Source organism: Panthera tigris, chromosome F2 (genome assembly GCF_018350195.1).
Source record: "Panthera tigris isolate Pti1 chromosome F2, P.tigris_Pti1_mat1.1, whole genome shotgun sequence".
Taxonomy (NCBI): domain Eukaryota; kingdom Metazoa; phylum Chordata; class Mammalia; order Carnivora; family Felidae; genus Panthera; species Panthera tigris.
This window is the reverse complement of record NC_056676.1, coordinates 17042123-17066210: the sequence shown is the minus strand read 5'-3', so window position 1 is coordinate 17066210 and position 24088 is coordinate 17042123. Positions and strand designations below refer to the sequence as shown.

Genomic DNA, 24088 nt, shown 5'->3' with positions numbered 1-24088 from the left:
ATAAAAACTCGCAAACACACAAATAAGTAAACAAAAACAAAAAACTGAAGACTAAAAACAAAAAACCCCAAACACCGACTACAAGTAAAGAGGAGGGTGGAGGTGGTGCTGATGGAAGAGCACATACAGGGAAATGGGGGTGGGGGTGGGGGTGAGAAAAAGTAAACATTGATTAGGCCGAGAGACTGAAAGGCTTAATCCAGAGAGAGGGAAAGGATAATAAGAAAGGGGGCAGGGAAAACAGAAGGAAGAGAAAGTTACCCAGACAGAGAAACTATATGGCTTGATTATTCTAGAGAGAGAGAAAGGAGGGTAAAGAAGGAGGTGTAGAACACTAGCAAGACAATGGATTAAATATGTCTGTTTAGACAGACCAATAACCAGAGTAACCAGCCTAGGGATGGGAAGAGATAAGGAGGAGAAGTGGGGGCGGGGGGAGAATATATCTATACATCCAGAATTGATCTAGAGTCCGTCCAGGCCATGCTGCAGAGTTTGTCGGGAGTAGCTGTCTGCAGGGTCTGTGCCGCTCTGGTGGATACGCAGTTACCCAGCGTGAAGGGGCATGGTGTGCTGTAATCTGGACCCACCTCAGCTATGGGCCCTGGGAGTGGTCCCTGAGGCCTCGCCTTCTTTGGGGGGGGGGGCGGCGGGGAATGGTGACCCCCCAGTCTCTTCTCCATGGAGCCGACCCGGTGGACTCCGTTTGAGTCATCCTCCCTGTGCCAGGGGCGCAGACAGGGCAGTCCTTCTCGCTCCACCAACTGCCCTGAACCTAGGCTTGGCTAGGATTCAAAGTCCCGCTCCGTGTGCTCTGGCACTGGGGAAGCGCCTCTCAGTGTGGCCGATGTGTGGTCCCGGCTGGCTTTGTGCCACCGCACTTCAGGGAGGACCGCCTTCTCCTACTGAGGAGTGAGAGCTGCCACCCTTGCCGTGAGCCCCTGGGGTTGGTGGTTGTCTTTTCCCACAGCACTCCAGGGAGACGGCTGCCTTTTCCTACTGCAGACTGTGCCCTTGGCCCAGCCACTGAGGATGCAGGCAGGCTTTGTACTATCATGCAGCCCTCCAGGGAGGGAACTGCTTTTTCCAACTGTGGTCTGAGCCCCTGACCTACAACTACACCCAGGCCCCTGGCTCCCCTCCTCCCCAAGTGCGCGAAAAAGGAGCCGGCCCCAGTCGGAAGAAAGCCCCGCGGTTAGAGATCGGATCCCTCCCAGTCTCAGTCCGAGGTCTCTCTCCTGTCCAGATATGGTCCTACACTTCCCTAGCTGCTCTTTCTCTTTCCTTTGTCTCTCCCCAGAAGGGAGTCCCTCCCCTCTGTGCCCATGCGGCCTTTTTTTTTTTTTTTTATCTCCCCCAGTTTGGAGTTACCCACCCATCTTTTTTCCAGCTTTCCCATTTTCTTCCTAGTAGATTCAGTCTCTTTTCCTCCCAGGCTCTGGTGTTCAAAGTCCTTTGGCTTCTGCACTTCTTTGAGAGACGAGGCAAGTATGGATCCCCCAACTTCTCTGCCATGTTGGCCCCTGCTTTCATCTCCGGGCCCTGCTCAAAGCTCTTGGGGCATCCTCCTCTGACACCCACACCTGCACCTGGGGCAGTGCAGGATCCAAGTGGTACTTGAAGATAATAGAGTACTACCAGTGCTCACCCCAAAGTTAAAAAGGACTGGGATGATGTTGGAAAGAGAATAAGCCTAAATATCAGACTTGTTGTCCTTGCTTGTAATATTTTTTTTGCTTAAAAAAATTGAGATATAATTGACATATAACATTGTGTAAATTTAAGATTACAGTATGTTGATTGGTACATTTATATATTGCAGTATTATTACCACTGTAGCATTAATGAACACCTTCATCATGTCACATAATAATCATTTCCTTTTTGTGGTGAGAACAATTAAGATCTAGTCTTTTAGCAACTTTAAGTTTATAAAAAGTCAACAGTATTGTTGGCTAGAATCACTATATTGTGCATTAGATTTCCACGACTTGGTTATTAGTTGCAAGTTCATATCCTTAAACATTATCTCCCCAATCCTGCCCTTCCCCTCTCCCCACCAAGCCCTCACCTGTGTGGTCTCTGTTTTTATGAGTTCAGCTTTTTTAGATTACAGGTATAAGTGGTATCATGGAGTATTTGTCTTTCTCTGTATGTCTTATCTCACTTAGCATAATGCCTTAAAGGTCCATCCATATTGTTGCAAGTGTCAGGATCTCCCTCTTTTTCATGATTGAATAATGTTCTGTTTTGTATACATATCACATCTTCTTTATCCATACATCTGTTGATGGACACTTAGGTTGTTTCCATGTCTTGGCTGTTGTGAATAATGCTGTAATAAACATGGGAGTGCAGATATTTCCTTAATTTCCTGTTTCATAACTCCTAGAAGAAAACATAGGGAAGAAGCTCCTCGACATTGGTCTTTGCAATGATTTTTTGACCATAATACTGAAAGCACAAGTAACAAAAGAAAAAAATGAACAAATAGGACTACATCAAACTAAAAAGCTTTTGCACAACAAAGGAAACCATAAAAAAAAATGAAAAGGTAGCCTATGAAATGGGACAAAATATTTGTAGCTGTATATTGGATAAGGGGTTGTTGTCCATGTTGATGTTCAGACTTTTCAGATAATGAAATTTGTTTTTGCCTTTATGACAACAGGAAATGCCTAAAACCTTCAGACTTGCTATCATTGTCATAAGAATGCAGGTATTCCATCAGTTTTGTTGTTGTTCTTATTGTTGCTTAAGAATTTCCATTCATACACTTTTTTAGAGTCAGGAGTAGAAAGATAAAATGACCAAATGGTAGCCCATGATGTTTGGTCCTTTACTACCAACCTTACATGATTTGGAAGAAATATCTACAAGTATTGTTATAGGGAGGGCCAGAGCAATAACTAGAAGCCATAAGGTGAAATCAAGGAACTGAAAATGGATTTTGATTAAGTTGTCTTTGTAACTTACTCAGTATTGGTGTATTGGTTTTCTTGGTACTGTCCCTGTTTGTGTTCCAAGAAGGATGGGGGATCTTCCTCTAGTAGGCCACCTTTCTCCCTGCCCAACTATGTGTAATGAAAGCAGGAGTTGAAGTGGAGAGCCTTCTTGCCAATAAGCTCCTCTCCTGATCCTGCCAGACAACTGTCAGAGTCCTTGAGAAGAGATATCAGTAGTTCCCTTTCTTTCTTTTCAGTAGTTCCCATTATTTTGGTCACTTACATATATCCTTCAGAAGAAGGTTTGACTTTTTTTAATACAGGTGGAGAGAAGCTGTCAGGATAGGGTGAATTGCAGCTGGAGGTGGGAGGAACATATGGGATTACAAATCTAGGGTGGAGTATTTTCACCAACATCTAAGACAGTGAACAGAGTCTAGACTAGTAAACAGAAAATTAATGCTTTGGCAGTCTTAGCCTCTACTAACACGAACAACTTATTGAGGGCTTGTATACTATGCTAAGTGCTTTGCAGCTAGCACTTCACCTCGTTAAATTCTTATAGTACCCCATGAAGTAGGCATTATCCTATATCCTTACTTTATAGATAAGAAAATTAAGATCTGCAGAGAGTCACTCTGGTAAGATTATACAGCAAGAAAGAGTAGGAACCCAGAACTCATACTCAGTTGTGGTCTGTCTATAAAACCACTCTGCCATTTTGCATCTTCCAGAATAAAATCTGTCCTTTCCTCAACCTGTACAGCTTCACAAAAAAAGGCCACTTATGGTCTGAAGACTGCCTCCCTAAGATTAGTCAACTGGCCAGCTGGAGCCCCAGGCCAATCTTGTGCCTCCAAAGGAGTTTGGTAGGTATGGATGACTAGGTATGGATCTGAATATATGAATTTTCTTCACATTGTGAGAATTGATTTTTAAAAGATCTAGGCTCCTACTGTCCAGCAGAGATTGTGCTCCTGTTAGAAGAGAGAAGTTTACCAGACCTCTATTTCACAGTTTCACATATTCTTGTGCAGTTGTCATCAAGTTGTTATTTTAATACCACAGTCAGTCATACATAATGTTACAGCAAAACACACCTGACATGCTCATTAAAACAAATATCACATTTGCATAATCGCTGTTGATGGAAAGATACGCACACAGAGGCAGCTGGAAAACTAATGAGGTTTGTTTAAGCAGCAGCCACCCTCCTCATGCACACACATTCTAGGAACTTTCATGGGACTTCCTAGTCTCCTCCTACCTTCCTACCCTCAATTCTCTTAGAAGAGTCTGAACTAGTATCATTACTTGGAAAATTGTAGCAGAGAATGGAGGGGAATAATCTGATAGAAACTGAAGCTACTAGTGAGAAGAAGTGACATTGGAAAAAAGGGGTAATTCAGAGCTGACACTAAATAGGAGTGAGGCCAAAGGAGGGTTTTCAGATAGGGCAGTCTTCTGATATGATGATACGATGGTTTCATATATTTGAAGAAGCGGGTGATTTATGTATTGTAGCTCCCAAGAGCAAAAATGAGCCTGTCATACCAGGGCTCATCCACGGTGGAATGGGCTGGAAGGTCTAGGGCCTGCCATATGATTACTGGAAATGGAGAATGCAAGGAGGCCTAGGATATGCAGAATGATTTCCAAAGTGCTTTTAATAGGTCATCTCATTTGATCATCCTGACCACACTGTGAGATAGTTATTACCCTACTTTTTGGATGAAGACTCTAAGGCTGCAAGCAGTAAGCAAACTGCCCAAGCTCACATAGCCAGGAAGTATCAAAATGGGGACTGGAACTTAGGACTTCTGGCTTCAAGACCAAACTGATGGACATTCTAACAGTGTGCCAAGCATTACCTGACTTTGGGAGGAGGGCAGAGCTCTAGCAGCGGGAAATAAAGGGTGAGCTATGGAAGTAGGATTTGGTGGTAAGTTTTGAGTCTCTAGAAGGGTCCCAGGTGGCAAGTAAGTATTCCAAGATCCCATAACCATATCCTGGGACCAAGGTGGGATGAATGGAGAACACGACAGCTGTCAGTTTGATAAAGCGCTGTGCTGGCTTTTTAACAATCTTGTGAAGGCAGGATTATGATCTCCGTCTAAAAGAGTAGTTCAGCATTGAGGCAGGGCTAGATTTACTTGGGTAGTAGTAAAATGGCCTCTGCTACAGTGGCAGGAACATAAGCAGATCATCCCAAGTCTACTGAAGTAGTTTATTGACTGGGTTCCATGTCTCTGCTTTGATTTCTAATCCAGTCTCCACAGTGAGCTTTCCAAAATACATCTCTGATCACATCACCCCCTTGCTTAAATCTTCAGTGGATTATATCCTACTTCTCTGAGGGTAAATATCAGAATCTTTGAGGAGACCCACAAGCCATGGTCTGGCCCTTTCCTACAGGGCCAAACCTCATATTTTACTTCTTCCTCTGTGTTCCAGCTATGCTGATAGGAGCCACGTGCTCTCCTATTCAGTTCAGTCTCCAGATATTATAGATGAGACAACAGAATGAGGGATATTAAATGGTTTGCTTAAGGTCAAAGCAGACTCTCGTTTTCCAGGTCAGTGCTCTTTCTACCACACAGCCTGCACTGCTTTAGTTCATGAGTGTTATCCTATTCTAATGTGACCAACAGAGCCCCACAGAAAAGAAGGAAACAAATAGTGTGTGACTGCTTATTCAACTCTAGTGGAACCATTAATTTTACTTAATTAAGTTCTTTTTAAAAATTCAGGGTAGAGTCAGGGTCTGGTAAAGCTAATAATAGTGTCTTTCTTTGGATGAAAAGTCTTTAGAACACCTTCAGTCCATCAAATCATATTTGAAAAATGCTCGTGTATTATCCTTGGCTAATGATAGGATGATAATGTGAAGTAAAGATTAAAGGTCAGTTGTCAAATGTAGCTATTAGCCAGAAAAAAAGTCTTCCAGACAGTGTTTCCTGAAACCTTTTGAGCCCTGACATGGTTGATGAACAGAGCGGGTTAGAGCTGTGAATCATCAGAGCCTCCTGTCCGACAGTGTTTCCTTGGGTAGCAGCCTGGATCTGTTCAAGTCCTGAGTTATCTGATGTTCCTTTGTTAAACTGCTTCAGAGTGTACTTTGTCACTCTATTATTGATGGAAGACCAAAAATGACACTGCTCAATTGTGAAAAGCTTTGGAGACTATTATAGGAAGTGCTTATTTCATGATTTAATTCCCTTTGCTGCCACGGAGAACTGAGTTAATACTTTCACTCAGTTGGGAAGATATGGACAGTCTATAAGAATGATCTTGAGGTAGGAAATGATGAAGTGATCATTGTCAGAGGTGTAATGCATGTCATATTGTGAATAGCTGTGCTCTATTCGATTGAGTCCACGGTAAGGCATTGAAGAGAAAAGCATTTTCAGCTCCTTTATCCTCTACAACTTATAAAAGTTCTAGAATTTTAAAAATAAGCTTTGGAAATGACCCCTCCAAAGTACATTTCAAGTTTACTAAAGATTACCATGGCAACTAAATTACTGAATGACTAAAGGAAGTGTGTTTAATGATGTTTTCTCAGCTCATGTACGAGTTCCCTGTTTATTAAAGAGGAAATGCCAGGTATTGATACAACCATGCTCTTTGTAAAGGCAGAGAATGAACATTCTCTGGGGGAGGTATATTGCTTAGCAATATGAAGGAAGTGTGTCAAAAGCCTCCGTATTCATTTTTACAAAAGCACCTGATGAAATTGTTCAGTGGGACACCATTGCTTCTTACATGAGAGTCACAAAGGCAGAGTTTTTACTTTTTAATTGAATTAATTATTATTATTATTTTTTTTTTATTTTTTATTTTTTTTGAGAGAGAGAGGCAGAGAGAGAAGAAGAGAGATCATCTGAAGCAGGCTCCATACTCAGTACAGAGCTCAACACAGACTCCGTGGCACCTGAGATTGTGACCTGAGCCAAAGTCAAGAGTCAGATGCTCAACCAACTGAGCCACCTAGGTGCCCCAGATAGGCAGTTTTAACTATAGGAATAGCTATGAGATGATCTGGTGGTAGCTTCTTTCTTACATGCATTTTTGTGTTCACCTATGCTCACTGCATTGAATTTCATACGTTACTGGGTGATTTCTTTCATGGTCTGAAGGTGAAAGGAGGAACCAAAATCAACCCCCCCCCCCCCTTTTTTTTAAATTTAAACTTCCAGTATAGTTAACATACAGTGTTATATTACTTTCAGGTGTACAACGCAGTGATTCATACAAAGTCAAGCCTTGTTACACGTTTTCAGAGGACATTATATAATTGCTGTTCTGGGATTTCACTTAAGCTTTTATAGACCCAGTCTTTTGTTTGTTATTTATGTATATATTCTTAGAAAACTTGTTTCTTTGTAATATACTGTAAGCATTTATCATTAAAATACCCTGCCCTATTACTTAAAAAAATGAAATCTTTAAAAGATTTCATAAAATTTTCATAAAAGAGCATGGAACTCTTGATGTCAGGGTCATGAATTCAAGCCCCACGTTGGGTGTAGAGATTACTTAAAAAGAATCTTTAGGGGTGCCAGGGTGTCTGGGATTTATTAAGTGTCTGACTTCTGCTCAGGTCATGGTCTCATAGTTCATGAGTTCAAGTCCTGCATCGGGCTCTGGGTTGACAGCTCAGAGCCTGGAGCCTGCTTCAGATTCTGTGTCTCCCTCTCTCTTTGCCCATCCCCTGCTCGTGCTCTGTCTCTCTCTTAAAAATATATAAACATTAAAAAATTTTTAAATAATCTTCAAAATACAATACCTTGGTGAAGAAAATAGCAACAAAACTATTTGAAATGGATGTTTTCATTTTACTTTCTAAATTAAAGTGTTTATAGTAAGTGCACATGTGTATCATTTCAACCTGGGTTCATTTATTTATATACTCAAGTGATGTTTCTTCCTTGACTCCATTTGAAATTACCATACCATCGTATAGATAGAAGTATAGATTCTTGTGGTTGGCAGGGACTTTAAAAATAATCTAGTTTAACTGCCCACACCCACCTAACTTCAGTTCTGATACTTCCACTGACAGGGCCATTGCTATCCCCAAAGACACCCCACCCCATTACTAAACAGCAATAATGGTTAAAAAATTCTTTCTCTTATTAAACTAAAAATGGATACCATAAAACTTCACTCTGCTGAACTTGCTTCATTCTCTGGACAAATGAAAATACAATATGTCCCAAACAGCAAAAATGAGAAGACTCCCTTTGGGTTATTTAGCTGCCAGTGGGACAGAACTTTTTAAAGCCTTATGTAAAAAGAAGTGAGATTCCCCTAGAAGAAAATTGGGCTGTCTTCGGGCTAGACATTGAAGGAGGTGATAACCTTGTTTTGTGCTCATAGCTTCCTCTTAATCTTTCCCCAAATGAGAAACATCTTTGGCTGTTTCTGTTTTATGAGAGGAGAGAAGGGCAGTTGGCATAGGGAATATAGGGCAAAAGTTGAAAGCTCCGATGATCCTGGAATTTGGAGATACAGGATTTTGGTCTTTAGATTTTTGCAGCCTTGAAGTAAACTTAACCAGTGAGACATTCAGAGAGAGAGAGTCCACAGAGTGGAGGGGGCATTAGAGGATTTTCACTGATTCACAAGAGTGTCAGAGTAGTTATGGAACTTCCCACCACTAAAAGATTCACCACTTTCCGTGGCAACAGCATAACTTTTGAACTGCTTATTGAGCATTCTACCTATGTTGAGTTAAAACCATTTATCCTCTTGTAACTTAGAGTTATTGGTCCTCGGTCTTTCATCTTTGTGACAACCTTCAAATGTTTGAACATAGCAACCCCATGTTCTTTTCAAGATGACTCTTCTCCCAGCTAAATCTTCCTGGTTTTATTAATAATTTTTATATGAAATGAAATCAAGGAAAATTCACTGTCTTATATCCTTCATTGCATTTAAAAGTATTTAAACTATTTTTTGGGAATCTCACCTTGGCTAAACATTGTGTTCAACATTTTACCTTTAGATTACAGTAAATATTACTGGGTATTTTCTGATTTAATTTTCACAACACTCTCATGAGATACACATTACTAGTATCAGCACTTAGCCAGTAAGGAAACTGAAGCCCAGAGTGGTGAACCAACATGCCTGAGGTGCTGGAGCTGACATTCTAATCTCTATCTTTTGAACTTAGGATTCCATGTTATTAGTCACCACAATAGATCGGTTCTGATTTACTAATGAACCTATTAAAGGGCCATATCTGGTCCCAAATACATGACTTTCGGTATGATCTCACTTGCACGGAGCAGAGCAGAACTCACTTTATTTTGGAGACTTTGCTTCTGATATTGTAGTCAAGATCTTACGAGTTCTTTGGCAAACACATCATGCTATTGACAAACAATTCCTTGGTTCTTAAAATATGTGCTCTTATCAGGGTATGTCTTCCTAGTTATACTGTAATGCCTGAAGTCCCTAAACCTCCCACAAAAGACCACCAGAGTTGTAAGTCAAAGCCAAGCGGCAAGGGTCGTTTATTGCAGGTTTGAACCTGGTCCTCTGCGCACTCGTCGCCGGTGACGCAAGAGGCCACAATCAGGGTTGGTATAGCGTTTTTATAGACAGAGACAAATAGCACAGGGGAGGTTTCAAATTATGAGGGGCCTGATTAGTTGATCTTAAAGTAAGGACATTTGTTGTTCTCTGATTGGGCATCCTTTGTCTGTCCTTTGGCGGGAAGGCTTTGTCCGTTACTTGTGGCGGGAGGAAGAAAGGGGGAAGGGGGTAGGTGAGGAATGTGCTAAGCAAGCAGGTTTACAGAAGCGAGAAATGCCGGTTAGTTTATGTACAATCACTCATTCCGTTACATATCAGACTACATTTAGGAAGTTTTACAACCCATTTTACTACACAGCGGGTTACATTCAGGAAAGGCCTCACAATGCTCGTAGCAAACAGCAAGCAAAACAGACTTCTCAGCAATTGTATTTCTTATCAAAGATCCATAATAAGCAGAAAAGAGAACCTAGCTTTAAACTAAGGCAGGGCTGTCATTTGGATTGTTCCTTTTAATACTTGTGTGGTTTATCTTTTGGACATAAGTGTAGGAATTTGCATTTATATTAACTTTAATTTTATTTAAATTCTGACATCTAGCACCATTGGTGTTTTTCTTGGCTTCCCACAATAGGTCAGGGTGCCCCTGTAAGTTTCGGTGGTATGTTCTTTATTATATTTTTATTTTGATGATAATTTAACAAATAGGAATACACATTTTCTGGCTAATGCCATTGACCATCTTTTTGCCAAAAACAGATAAGTAATCTCAGAGCCCGCCTTCGTGTAATACTTTGTTATAAACTGATGGGCATAGAATAGAGGAAGACAATGGACAAATGATGCATTTCACCTCAGGAAAAGGTCATAGCCGTCCTGGTGGACTGGGCAAATGCAGTTTTCCCAGTAGTCAGAATATGATGGGTAATCTGAGTCATCATACAGATAGTAGTATAGGTATGTGAGACTCAGCCTGTCATGGCTCAGTACCATATTCATGTTGGTTATTTGGTTTCAGCAAAATATCATGTGTCACATTATATTCATTCAATTTGCATTTTATCTGATTTCATAATAAAAGTTATTGATTTTGTAATAACATTAATCATTAATACTTTACATGGATTATTTAATTTAATCCGGAAGCAACCTACATAATAGGAATTATTGTTCCTATTTTACAGTTGAGGAGACTAAAGCCTGAAGAATCTAAATAACACTCAAAAGATATAATTTATAACAGGTAGAATTAGAGTTTGAACTTAGACATTCTGATTTTAAGTGCCCAGTCTCTTAGCTGTTCTGTTTTATTTCATGAATTTATTTTGTTTTTATAGTTGTACAGGAGATAGAATATAATATACTTATAACTAGTTTTGTATTTGTATATATTTAAGTAATGTATAATCAAAATAGTTTAATTCAGCTTTAAGTATTTACAAGCACTTTTTTTTCCCCACCCAGAAGAAGTCATTATATATATTTGATAAACTCTGTCAAGGGCATATCTCACCAGAATTCTCTCTATGACAAGCAGAGCTCAGAGTATGAGACTCGGGTGGGGATTGGAAGTCAGGGCCATGCATTGGAGAGACAAGGGACTGGCCATGGCCACAGACTGTGCTTTCCAGGGAGATGGTTCATTAGGCCATACTAGGCCATACTAGGTCCTGAGCCTCCTGAAGTCAGGACCATAATGACAAAAAAGGACTGGAATGAAGGTGGGAATTCTTTGCTGATTAAATGATCAATCAGAATCAACAAGGAGGGGTTTACTCTATATAATTTGTGAAGACATAAAATATATTTTAGAGGGATTTAATAGGGACTAAAACATTAAACATTTTATTAATAAAATAAAATTCACATACATAAAACAACTTGGTCTACCTTTGGTCCACCAAAATTTGTGTCCTACACAAGTTGTAGCATTCTTTCTTTGGAAGGAACCTTGTAGCCATTCTAGTGGTGTGAATCTCAGGTACACAGTTTTGGATTGGTTTCAGGCTGCCTGCAAGGGGTGTTATGTATTCCCAGCCTCCACTGTGGACATTACTATTTTGTCGATGTGGGGTGGGATCTGGGAATTTGTACTAAAAACCAAAACTCCTCAGGTAATCAAGATGTGTAGCCAACCTTGGGAGCCCTTGACCTTGCCTATCCTTCACTAGCTATGACTGAGATTCGTACAATTCATCAAATATTTTCATTTCTTCCTCCTTTCTGATTACATGGTGGGGTTGCCATTTCTGGCCTTTTTGTGATTCTGGTGAGTAAACTATGAGAAGAAATGATCTGTGCCACTTTAAAATGGGAACGTTTAATATGTGGTACTAGACCTTCAAGGGTCTCTCTTTGCCTTTGGATTGAGAATCAGAAGCATTCAAGAGGATGACTGTCTCATCAGTCTGGGTTTCTGAGGGACCACAGTGAACAAAGCCACCCTAACACCTGCAGAGAACATGTATCATGGGCAAGAAATTCATCTTTGCAGTGTTTAGCCACAAAGCATAAAATAAATCCATTCTGATGATATCATAATATTTATTTGATTAATGTTAGAATTTTTTATTAAAGCAATCCATACATAATTAAAACATCAAATGGTGCTAAAAAATGTATTTTTTAAAAAAAACCCTTTCTTTTGGGGTGGCTGGGTGGCTGTCGGTTGAGTGTCTGACTTCAGCTCAGGCCATGATCTCACGGTTCGTGAGTTTGAGCCCATGCATCAGTCTCATTTGCTGTCAGCGCAGAGCTTCAGATCCTCTGTCCCCTTTTCTCTCTGTCCCTCCTCCGCTCTTTTTCTCTCTCTCAAAAATAAACATTAAAAAAAAAAAAAAACAACTCCTTTTTTCTTCCCTTCTCAATCTCCTAGTCTGCTTCTGAGAAACAGCCATCTGCTTCTGAGAAACAGCCATTTTAATCTTTCACCTTGTTATATCTGTTTTTTTCTTTGCTTTCATCTATCTAAACAATGTTTACCATGTCGTTTCTTGATTTGCCCTGTGTAGATGTTAATCTTTTGCTTCAGTTGTTGAATACTTAGCTCTCTTATATCATGATCACCTCATTTTTTTTTGTGCCCCTAAGCTCCTATATTATAGATTTTGATTAAAGAATCAGTTTTACATTATAAGATTAGGAGCTAAGAAGTGTTGAGCTAAGAAGTGTTCTTCAATTGTATTTCCTTTCTTAAACAATGGTATCTTTTTCTCTCTGGAGTTGATAACTACCTAAGTTTATTTGTTTTTCATTTGCTTAGTTTTCTATGTATCTATGTCCATTCCTGCCTTCTCCCTTTTTACAATACTCCATGTATCTGGCTTAGCAGTAGTTTTTCCAAAATCTCTAGCATATTAAACAATATTTTAGTTTCATCCCTGCTCAAGGTCCCTCTCCCACAGTCATTTGGCCTCTTGCTCTGATTAGGACTGATGTTCTCCAGACCTCATCTACCACAGTCAGCCTGGGACTTCCTTTGCATTCTTCTTGTGTTGGATATGGTATCTTCATTTTTCTTGGAGCTCTCTTAAATTGCAGAAGACCCTACTTGAGTTGCTTCCCAAGAAGAGGTGCATGAGAAGTAATTTTTTGAGTGCTTCTTTGAAAATGTCTTTATTCTGCCCTTACATTTGTATAATAATTTGGCTGGGTATATAAGTTTAGGTTAGATTTGGTTTTCTTTCAGAATGCTAAAGGTACTTTATCTTCTAGAATACAGTGTTGCTGTTGAGACTTTAATGAGTTTTGATGATTCCATTCCTTTGAATATGATTTTGTAAGGAACTTTACCCATGATATTCTGAAATTTCATGATGATGAGCTGTAGATTGGATTTTTTTGAAAAATGCATTGTGCTGTGTACTCTCTGGTAGACTTCTGCCTAATTCTGGAAATTTTTCTTGTATTCTTTCTTTGATAATCTCCTCCTCATTGTTTTCTTTTTGGGGAACTTCTATTGGTTGCAGAGTTTCTGAACTGATCCTCTGAGTTTTATTTTTTCACTTTTTATTTCCAATGACTTCTCTTTTGGCCCCAGTTTTAATTTTCTGAGTGATTTGCTTCCTTCAACACTTCAATTAAAATTTTCACCTGGTTATAATTTTTAATTTCTAGCGGTGCTTTCTTATTTTCTGATGCTTCCTTTTCACAGCCCAGTTTTACTTTATAAATATGATGGATTCTCTTATTCTTTGAAGATACAGATTTTAAAGGTTTGTTTCATTTTCCTCTATTGCTGTGTGGTTTTTTTTTTTTTTTCCAGTCTTCTTTTCCCTTTTGTTTGTTTTGAGTTTTCTTTCCTTGAGTGTTTTAAATCTTTGGCTGTTCATTTTTACTTAAAAGGGAAGCAATGAAACGATGATTAAACGCTCTGGGTGCTTGTTGGGGGCTTGTCAACTGGTGAGTTTCATTTCAAGAATGAGTTCCAAATGGCAGTATATTAAAGTATTTCAGGAGGAGACCTTCAGTTCCCTCACAGAATACTACATTATCTTCCTTTCCTGATTGTGTGTGTATGTGCATGTGTTGTGCATGCATGGGTGTGTATGTATACCTGTCTAAAGATATTCTGGGAGTGGGGCGGAGGAAGGGGACTTTCATTATTTTCCTTCCCTCTCACGGTGTTTCTTCTGTCATACCAGTGTGGCAGGTATACCCAAGATTAGAGCTTCTCAGTTTGTTTCTCTGGAGAATAATCTTCCTGTTTTCTTTGGGGGAAGGATTGTCACTGATAGGGCGGTGAGTGAAGGAAGCTAGAGATCAGCTAATTAGCACAGGTTTTTAAGGTATATACCTGTTTTTAACCATAGCTCCAACTCTTACTTAAAAAAATTTTTTTTCTAATCTTTATTTATTTTTGAGAGAGAGAGAGAGACACAGAGTGTGAGTGGGGAAGGGTCAGAGAGAGAGGGAGACACAAAATCTGAAGTGGGCTCCAGACTGTTAGCATACAGCCTGGTGCAGGACTCAAACTCACAGTGAGATCAGACCTGAGCTGAAGTCAGACACTTAACTGACTTAGCCACCCAGGCATCCTCTTCCCCCAACTCTTACTTTTAAGTGCTGAACTTTGCAGGGGCTATGCAAGGCACATGGCTCATTTCTGGCCATATTCCCTTTCTGTGGGTTCTAAGGTTGGAACAGCATCCACTCTTTAACACAGTTTTAGACAGTTGTTTTCCTCCTGATTTCCATCTTCCAAAAATATGTTGAAATCTCTCATCTGCTGTTGTTTTCTCTCATTCTCTTTTTTTTTTTTCCTGATCGGATATCATTTTATTTATTTATTTTTTTAAAGAATTACTTTATGGGCTTTGGAAGGAGCAGAGATAAATGCCAGTACTCCAGGTTTAATGGGAAGTCTACCACTCCCTCACTTTTCAGAGGAAAAGGAAACCCTGGGAGGTTGAGGGACTTTCACAAGGTTATGCACTCACTGTAGCAGAGAGGAGAGCACAGACTTGAATCAGAAAGCCTGATTTTGAATCCTGTATCTGTGGAATACTACTTATTTGATTACTCAAAATTTTAGTTTCTCATCTATAAAATAAGGATAATAATAGTGCCTGCCTTCTAGGGTTGTTGTGAGAATTAAATGAACTATGTCATATAAAGAGTTCAAAACAGTGCCTGACTGAGTAATTTGTGCCTAATATATGTTAGCTATTGTTATTATTACTATATCTTTGTAATTATTATTTACCCCTGCCTTCCCAAAGCTCAAAAACTACTGACAGGAATGTAAAATTCATTGGACATCTTTAGTCCTTTTTCTACTGATAGAATTAGAAATATACATGTGGGCCATCTTTTTTATTTTAGTGCATTTTCTTTTTTACTCATTATAACAGAGCCAGAGTCATTCCCTTTTGTTAAGCCAGTCATAATTAGTTTTAGACTTCTGTTTTGTGAATGTATATGGGTACTAATGGATAAAATTACCTTCAGAGTGCAACTAAAATTAAGTGTGATAGAAGAACACACAAGGCATGTAAGGATTTGGGCTTAAACTGTCCCTGGCTAATAGGTGACTGTAAGCAAACTGGGCTGGTCTGCTTGATGTGCTGATCTGGCCTGCCTTCCTTACAGGGTGCTGAGGGAAAGAAGGTGTTTCCTGTGCAAGCTGTCTGTAGAGGTGAAGGGACTTCTTTTTTTGCTGAAAGGTCTGAGGGTGGTGTCGTACTTCTTGGAAGGCATGCTCTGGAGCATGCTGTGGCACTGAGTGCTTGGTCTCTATGGTGAGTCTAGCTGAGGCCAGAGGAGATCCTGGATGCCTGACTGGGAGAATTAATCCAGTATTGGTCAAAAATGTTTGTCCTTAGTAGTGAATTCCTGAGGTATTCAATGAAATACTAAAAAAACCCAAAAACGCTAGCCTGCTAGGGAATGGAAGTTCCTGGGAAAGGCAGTAAAGGAGAGATAGGATTAGAAAAATTAGAGAATCCCCCAGGGAAAAAACGGAGCAGGAGTGGGATGCTTTTTGCTTCTTGTTCTTTTTACATTTGCTCCCACAGCCTGGGCTTCATTCCCCTCCCCTGGTAAGGAGACATAGGAACAGCCAAAGGAAGGAAGAAAAAGCTGAAGACTCATGATGAGTTTGGAAGAGCCAGGAAATGGTCCTTGTGTCATCTGCTACTTGAAGAGATTATTGCTTTCACTTCGTTTGTTGGTTTTAACCTCATGGTTTTGGCATGACTGACCATCTTAATGTAGGAATGATTCCGTACTCTAATATCTAATTCCCCTTTCCTTTACCAGCACATTTCCTAAAAACCAATGATAATATTCTGACAAAATCAGAACCCATATGTTATTCATATTCTGTATCATGGTATATTATCTGTAGTGCTAATATTTGATTCTTGACCCTTGAGGTCATGGCATGAAGTATTGGTCTGTTTCTCATCAAAGAACCTCTCTGGATGTAGAATTATTCTTCCCTGACAGCAAAGCCACATGTGGGCTCCTTGTCAGTGAGGAAACAGAAATCATAAGTGCCTTATTTGTGCTCTCCTGGTGTACCATCAAGAATAGATACCAGGACCACTAGCATTTATTTTCCTATTTGAATTATTAGTATAAATATTAGAAATATGGAATCCAAAAAAATTCATGTGTATTGAAGAATAAGTTCTTTTTTAAGATTCTCATCAATATGCTACACTTTATTTATTTATTTATTTATTATTTTTCTATGTAAATATGGTACACTTTAAACATGTATCAGTGCTGAACTGACAGTTCCATTAGAAGTTGGGGGAGGTCATGTTTGTGTGCCACCTAGGAGCTTGTGTACTGAGAAAACTCTCTCAGAACTTCTGGGTCTGCACTGTTCTTACTAGCTTTTGTTTCTAAGTTGCCCCACTGATACATTGCAAGAAAGCCAAGAGAAGGAGAAGGACAAGTGAGAGGGAGAGATGGAGGGAGGGAAAGAGAGATATTGATTCATTGTTATTTTCCTTTGTGTGCTGTAATTTTCCCATAGAAAAGTTAAAAGTTCTGAGTTACTTGAATAAGGACATTGAGTGTACAGTCAGCCATTTAGAGTGAATGGAAACCTTCGACTTTGTCAGCATGCCTACATTCAGCCCACACTTTAAGCAGTGAGTGATGGAAGATGAACAGGAGAGAAAAGCGTATGGATTGGTGAGTTAGTTATGGAATTATGAATAATGAATAGGTATATCTCAGGGTATTCAAAGTACAGAAAGCCGTATTTTTGGGGCCTAATGTTAGTGTATCTACACTACACTAGTGTATCTACAGATATTAGACAAAGTTTTAATTTTTTTTTCTCCTTCCAAAATTTGGGCAAAAGCATGGCACAATGTTACTTATGCTTAACAACAGTTCTTCTTCTTCTTTTTTTTTTTTTAAGTTTATTTATTTATTTTGAGAGAGAGTGCAAGCTGAGGAGGGGCAGAGAGAGAGTCCCAAGCAGGCTCCATGCTTCAGCATGGAGCCTGACACAGGGCTCGATCCCATGAACTGTGAGATCATCCCATGAACTGTGAGAACAGGGCTTGATCCCGTGAACTGTGAGATCCCGTGAACTGTGAGATCCCATGAACTGTGAGCTGAATTCAAGAGCTGGACGCTTAACTGACTGGGAAACCCAGGCGCTTCTATGCTTAACAGTTCTAACAAATGTTTGGTGTAAGTGGAAGCAGAAATAAGTAGCTAAGATGAGACTATAGAGTGATTTGCAGCTTTCTTTCTGTCTGTTGTTCTTCCTGGGAAGACAGTAGAGAGTCCAGAGTAAGAGCTTGGAGTTAGACAACTTGGTCCAATCCTGGTGTTGTGGGTGGAGGGGTCTCTGGATACTGTTTGGTGCGCAGAGTATTTATTGCTACCAACTCTTGTGGACAGGAGAGGGAGGAAGCAGGATTGGGTAGAGGGAGGAGTGGAACTATAGTGTAGGTCCAGCATAGCATCAGTACCCGCTGGCCCGCTAGGGAGTCCTTGAGTGTGTATGAGCCATTACACCTGTCCCTCAGAGATCCCAAAAGGTCAGACCTTTATACCTCAGTGGTACTCAGCCATTGGGCTTGGGCTGCCCTGGGAAGGGTGTGGTTTTGAGTGAGGTACTGTCTGCAGCTGAGGAGTATCCTGAAGGAGCTGACAGCTTGAGGCTGTCACTGATAGCACTCTCAGGAGCTGGGAGAAGTCCTTCCTCGAAGGGAAGGGGGGGTGCTGTCTGGGTGGCACAGCTCCATGTCTGCTACACATCTCCCTTTTTAAAAGGTATACAATCTTGGACATGTTACTTAAAACCTCAGTGGGGACTTAGTTTCCTTATCTGTTAAATAGGGATAATAACTACCTCTCTCTTAAAGTTTTTGTGAGGATTTAGTGAATTATTGAAAAGCCCTTAGAACTGTGACTGGCACATAATAAATGTTAGCTATTATTCTATTTAAGTAATCTTCCCCTCCCCTAATGGTGTCCCATTTAATGGAGAAAGGTTGTAGCATTTTTCAGACTTTGTAAGATATAGTTCACATTCTGGGGGGAAGGTCACGGCAGCCCTTTTTAAAAGAAATCATAATTGGGATACTTCATGTTCTCTCCTTGTCACTTGATGTTATGTGATCTATACTGCTAGCAGAATGTGCTAATGACCTCTGAGTAATAGAATATTAACAATTCCTAATAAGCTGAACATCACAGAGAGCTATTTAAAAATGATTTGTAAATTACATGATTCTGTTCTTAATACTTGTGCATTCCCCTCATAAAATAATATTTTAGGATTGATAATTAAAGGATTTGGTCTTTAACCCTCTAATGATTCATAAATGCTCATTTTTACTGTTTTGTTAAAGTCTAAATGGAAATTTAAGGCCTATTGGAGTTTTTTTAGGTCCTATAGTTTTGAATTTTTCAAATTTTCTTTGAAAAGCACTGAATATGAAAAAAAAGAAAAGCACTGAATATATCAAATAAAGCCCTTTAAATTCCATTCATGACTGAATTTGAAAGGATTATGCTCTCATCTGAGAAGTGGCAAATTACCAATGATGATGATGCTATTGAATTATCAACTAGGGAGAACTACTGAAGAAAATGGGTGGGGGATAAGGCGATGGGGAAAGGAGAATCTGCTAGAAATAAAGACCAATTACTTCTTTCCATCTATTTGTTCACTGAAAAGATATTAATCTAGCACCCAGTGTACCCTAGGTAGGATGCTGGGTGCTGAGGTAAATAGAAAACAAATCCTTCTTTTGAGGAGTTTATGGCCTATTAGGGATTACAGTTGGTGGGGGTGCAGCACGGAGATGTGCACAGTGTTATAAATGTTGTAATAAAGATACAAGGTGACATTGAGGTGGGAGACCTGCATTTAGGGTCTCACCTGGGGAATGGCAAAGAAGGAAGTGATGTCAGAGATATCATGGATGAAAAACAAGACGTACTTGACCATCAATCTGCTGATGGAATAAGACAAGGGACTGACTACTTAATAAGAGTTAGACTTTCAAGCCCAGGTGGTAGGAAGAATGGGAATATCCTTGGAAAAATAGGATATTTGGGGAAGATGACAGATTTGGTTTTAGACATGTTAGTTTTAAGCACATTGGAACATCTAGGTAGAAATACCTATCAGGCAGGTATATCGGCTTGTGAGGGAATTCATGGATCAGAAAAGAAAAGAAAACAAAGTTTGCATTGATGAGTCAAAAACAAAGTATATATTCAGTCGAACAGTTTGAGATCAAATGTGTATTGTGCATCCCAAAGTAAAATTTTCATAATTCTATTTTTTATTACATTGAATTTTATTCAGTTGAAATGCCTGAAATGAAGCACAATGATTATATGCTTAATGCTTCATTTGCTAGTATGCCTGTATCTGATTTGCTTCATTATTCTGTGAGTGGCTAAGCTGAAAAGTATAAGGCCTGCTAATCTTTCAAAAAAATATAAAATATCACTTGCTTGTCAAATTCAACTAATGGAGAACTATATAAAGAGTGAAAGGCTGCTTTCTTCAGGCCCCAGCCCATCTTGCTCCCCAGAGCTACTGACTGCTAGTGTTTGGTTTATATCATTATGGTCTTTTAAATGCAAATATAAATATGTGTCTGAATATTTTATATAAGTGGGTTCATACAGTATATGCTTCCTTGCATCCTTTTTTTTTTCACAGAATAGTATATCGTGGATCTGTTACCTTTTTGAAACATATATATCTTATTCTTCTTACTGCATAATATGTACCTGTGTACAGATGAATTCTAACTCATTTGACCATTCCTCTATGGATGTATGTCTACTTTGCTGTTTTTCCAGCTACATAGTGTATCTGCAAACATCTTTGTGTATACATCTGTATACTTGTTCCAGTGTCTTAGAAATGGAATCACTAGTTCAAAGGGAATCCACATTTTTTTAAAGTAAGCTCTATGCCCAACATGGGGTTCAAACTTACAATCCCAAGATCAGGAGTTGCAAGTTCTATCATTTAAGTCAGCCAGGTGCCCCAGAAATCTACCTTTTAAATTTTGATATATTCAGCAAATTGAATCTAAAGAGGTTATACCAATTTATATTCCCTTAAAAGTTTCTTTTTTTTCTTTCAGTAATTACAGCTGATTTTCATTGTGTACAAAGGAATTTGTATACATTATTTCATTTAATCCTTAAAAGAGTCCTTTGAGTCCTGAACTGAGGCTCAGAGAAATTAAATATGATGCCCAAAGTCACATAGCTTGTAAGCAGTAGAGCCAGTATTTGAAACCAGTTTGATATGGGAACTCATGCCCTTAACTACTTCCTGTCCTGCTTCTCCAAAGGAAAAAAAGACCACAAATTGCAGACAATAGGGACCTCTAGAATACTGTGCTTGAGCCTCAAATTCGGTTGATTTTCTTGGGTGCCAAAAAGAAAGGAAAACAGTTATTTAGAACTAATGTTAAAGACTTCTTTTGAGTCAGATTGTCATTTCCCTGTACCTGTACCTTTCCAGTCATCTTGTCTTGCATCCTGCTCTAGAAAAGCTCAAAGATTCTTTATCTAATCTCATCCCCAAAGATTTAAGTTACTGAGGGACTAGAGGGCTCAGGCCAATGTTGGCTGTATTCACTGCAACTGTCTTCAGCATCTGCTAACAGTGGCATAGTTTGTGTTCATTATTCTGATGCAGTGGGGTATCTGAGCAAGGGGCACAGAGGAGAGGAACATGGCCAAGACCCAGTGGCTCTCCTTGTGAATATTTAAAAGCCATTTAAATAGATTTCTTTTTATCTCCTAATTTCCTATTGATGACAGCACTGAAACTACTTGTCTCATTTTTCAAATTAAAGCTTCCTAGAGCAAAATGGCCTGGAGACTGAGCAGCTCTTGAGGCTCTATTAATCACACGGGTGAGGGTGGGGAGCCCAATAAATTGTTCAGGGAGTGGAAAAGTACTTGAGACTTATTAAGACCACCTCTCCCTTCAGCCAACCTCTTCACACTTGCTTCTTTGAGGCTGGTTTCTTGTGAAGGGTCTTTTCGTTTTTTTCTTCAGAAATGATTTCATAAGTACCTTTTTTCAACGTACACCTATTGATTTCTCTCAAAGACCTTTGCTGGAGTCAGGCAGCTGGCCCTGGGCCCTTCTGATGCATCTGCTCTCAGAAGACATGACTCTGAGAAGGCATCATGAAGTCCTAAGCTGTAGTCTGCTCTGGGCCATTGTCTCCCTTGGGTTTAGGAACCAGAGTGATGTGGGATGGAATCCTGACTCAACCATTGTTATATGACACTGGACAAGCAACTTAACTTATATTTGCTCATCTGTAAAGCCTTGGTGTGTCCCTATTGGGATTATATCTGTCTCCCAGGGTTATTTTTAGGATGAGTTATAAGTTGTCTCTCTTTTGTCTGTAACTGGAAAATAAGTACCAGCTTTGTCCTTCATCTATTGTGTAACAATAGAATTTCCAGAGCAGTTGAGCTAGGTTGGTAAGTGTTGGGGCTTTGAGGCTACTTTTCAGAGCTCTATACATAAGATCCTGAGAAAGCACCATTTACTCATTTCAAATCTAGGATTGGGGTGCTGGTAGAGATATCAGTGGGTAACAGTGGTTATCCACTGTTTATCAACGTTAGCTCCATAAAATTTGTGCAAGTTACTTAACCTCTCTCAACCTCTTTCCTTTGTATTTAGATATTTTCCTTTGTATTTAGATATTTAATGATGTACAACATAATACCAAAAAAAAAAAAAAAAGAAGAAGGAGACTAATTTCTATGACTTGATGTTACTTTATTGCATCATCCTAGAGCAGGGAGCTGGAGGGAGAGGCTGTTCTCCAAGTAGAACTGAGGTGGAGTTAGTGCTGGACTACTGAAATCACAGCCTGTTTCTCCCCCACTCAATGTGCTGGGAAAGGGCCAATGATTTCTTAAACTGATGACTGTTTCCTAAATCAGAGGGCTCCAAAATCTTAGTAGCAGAGGATTGTGGTCCAAACCAAGCCAAAAGAAAGACTGAGGCATGGAAGCATAGTAACTGACTGGCAGAGAGGCAAACTCAATACCCCATGGGCAAAAGGACATTCTTTGCATCACAGAGACATTGCAGGACCAGTGTAGCACTAAGAGACTTTGTTAAAAGGAGAAAAAAACAAAAACAAAAAAATTCTGGGAGAACCTTTCACTAGCACTAAATTTAGGTTAGAGCTCAGTCCATCGGTGCAGGGGAGGGAAACATCTAGCCCTAAAGCAGCACTGAGTCTGGCCCTCCCACCCCTTCTCCATGACTCCTTTTAACAGCTGGGCCAGGTTTCTGTTCAGGATGTACAGACCCCAGAAGGACCAGGAAATCTCTCTGAAGGGCCGAGGTGGCGAGGACACTTCTCAAAATACAAATACATTTAATATGGAAGGAGCCAGAGCAGTTCTGGAGGCTTTCATATATCCAAATCTTTCCTACTTCCTCCCCAGCTCAGAGACAGGCAAGCACAGTCTCCATACCTTACCCTCCACCCTCAAAAGAAAATGGTAAGTGTGCTCCTTCCTCCTTGTACATTCTGTGCACCTAGACAAGACAGAGAGGGAAGGCATCCGGGAGATCAGGTCTGAGGGAGTCAGGGTTGGCACCTCTGTGCCACTGTCTATGTTGAAAGCCGAAAGCCTAAGAGTATAATGCCAACTGAACTCACTGGCACTACTTTGGGTGCAAGGCTTTAGGGAATTCCAGAAGGTGCCATTATGGAGATTGGATGTGTTATGGAAAGTACTTGTCAGCTTGGCTGTCTTCTGTTTGCTATCATCAGAGTCAAGTTTGGGGAAGAACAGGGATTTGATATTGCTTACTACAGGAATTGGGGGGAGGGATACTTTGAAAGATAGTGACATCTCATAGTTGCCCAACTGTGTTAAGGTTATAAAGCCACTGGATGTGTGAAGAGGCTTGATATCTAGGGTTGCCCACTCCAGGGATGCCAGGACTTCCTCATCCTATAACACCGACCCAGAGCCTCCTCTGGGCAAGTTATTGTCCAGTAACTGAGCCATAACGGGTTTAGTGGTTCCTACTAGAATGTTTCTCAGCTCTTCCTTCTCAGTAGTTTTAAACTCCAGATTGTCCAAAGGGTCTTCTTCACACTTAAAGTCAGCAGGATTGAAATCTGTCTTTATGTGAGGTGGGCTGACAACTTTTTGTTTCATGATATTGCTGCTGACCCAAGGCAGGGTGAGGATGCTATGTTGTAAGCTGTCAAGGAAGGGGGTAGATAGGAGATGGCAGTGTGGCTGTACTGTATGTCTCAGAGAAGCTCGTTTTGCTGTCACCCGCTGGGCCACTCTTAGAATTCACTTTAGCCACTATTTCCTCAGTCTTGTACTCTGCTTCCTGCTGGGCTTCTTGGATTTTCTTAATATCTTCAGCCCATTCAATAGTTTTCTTTTACGAGGAGAAGTCATATACTGTACTTCTCCAACAATGTGTAAACAATCAGGCAAGGAGGAGCCAATAGGTAGACCAACTTCAGCTGGTGTTTTGAATTTGTCTCCTGTCTTAAATGGGACATCATCAAGGTAACTGAAAATCTCATGAAAATCTGTGCCCAACTTCTTAGAAGCCATTTAGAACCTGAACGCCG

General features: G+C 40.0%; 1 protein-coding gene and 1 pseudogene across 2 annotated transcripts in view; one reads left to right on the top strand and one right to left on the bottom strand.

Annotated features, from left to right (window-relative positions):
- Positions 1–24086, bottom strand: part of LOC102972089 — a 59562-nt pseudogene extending 35476 nt beyond the window's left edge.
- CRH (corticotropin releasing hormone) overlaps positions 1–24088 on the top strand; it is a 310403-nt gene that overhangs the window by 123627 nt on the left and 162688 nt on the right. The window lies entirely within an intron of this gene.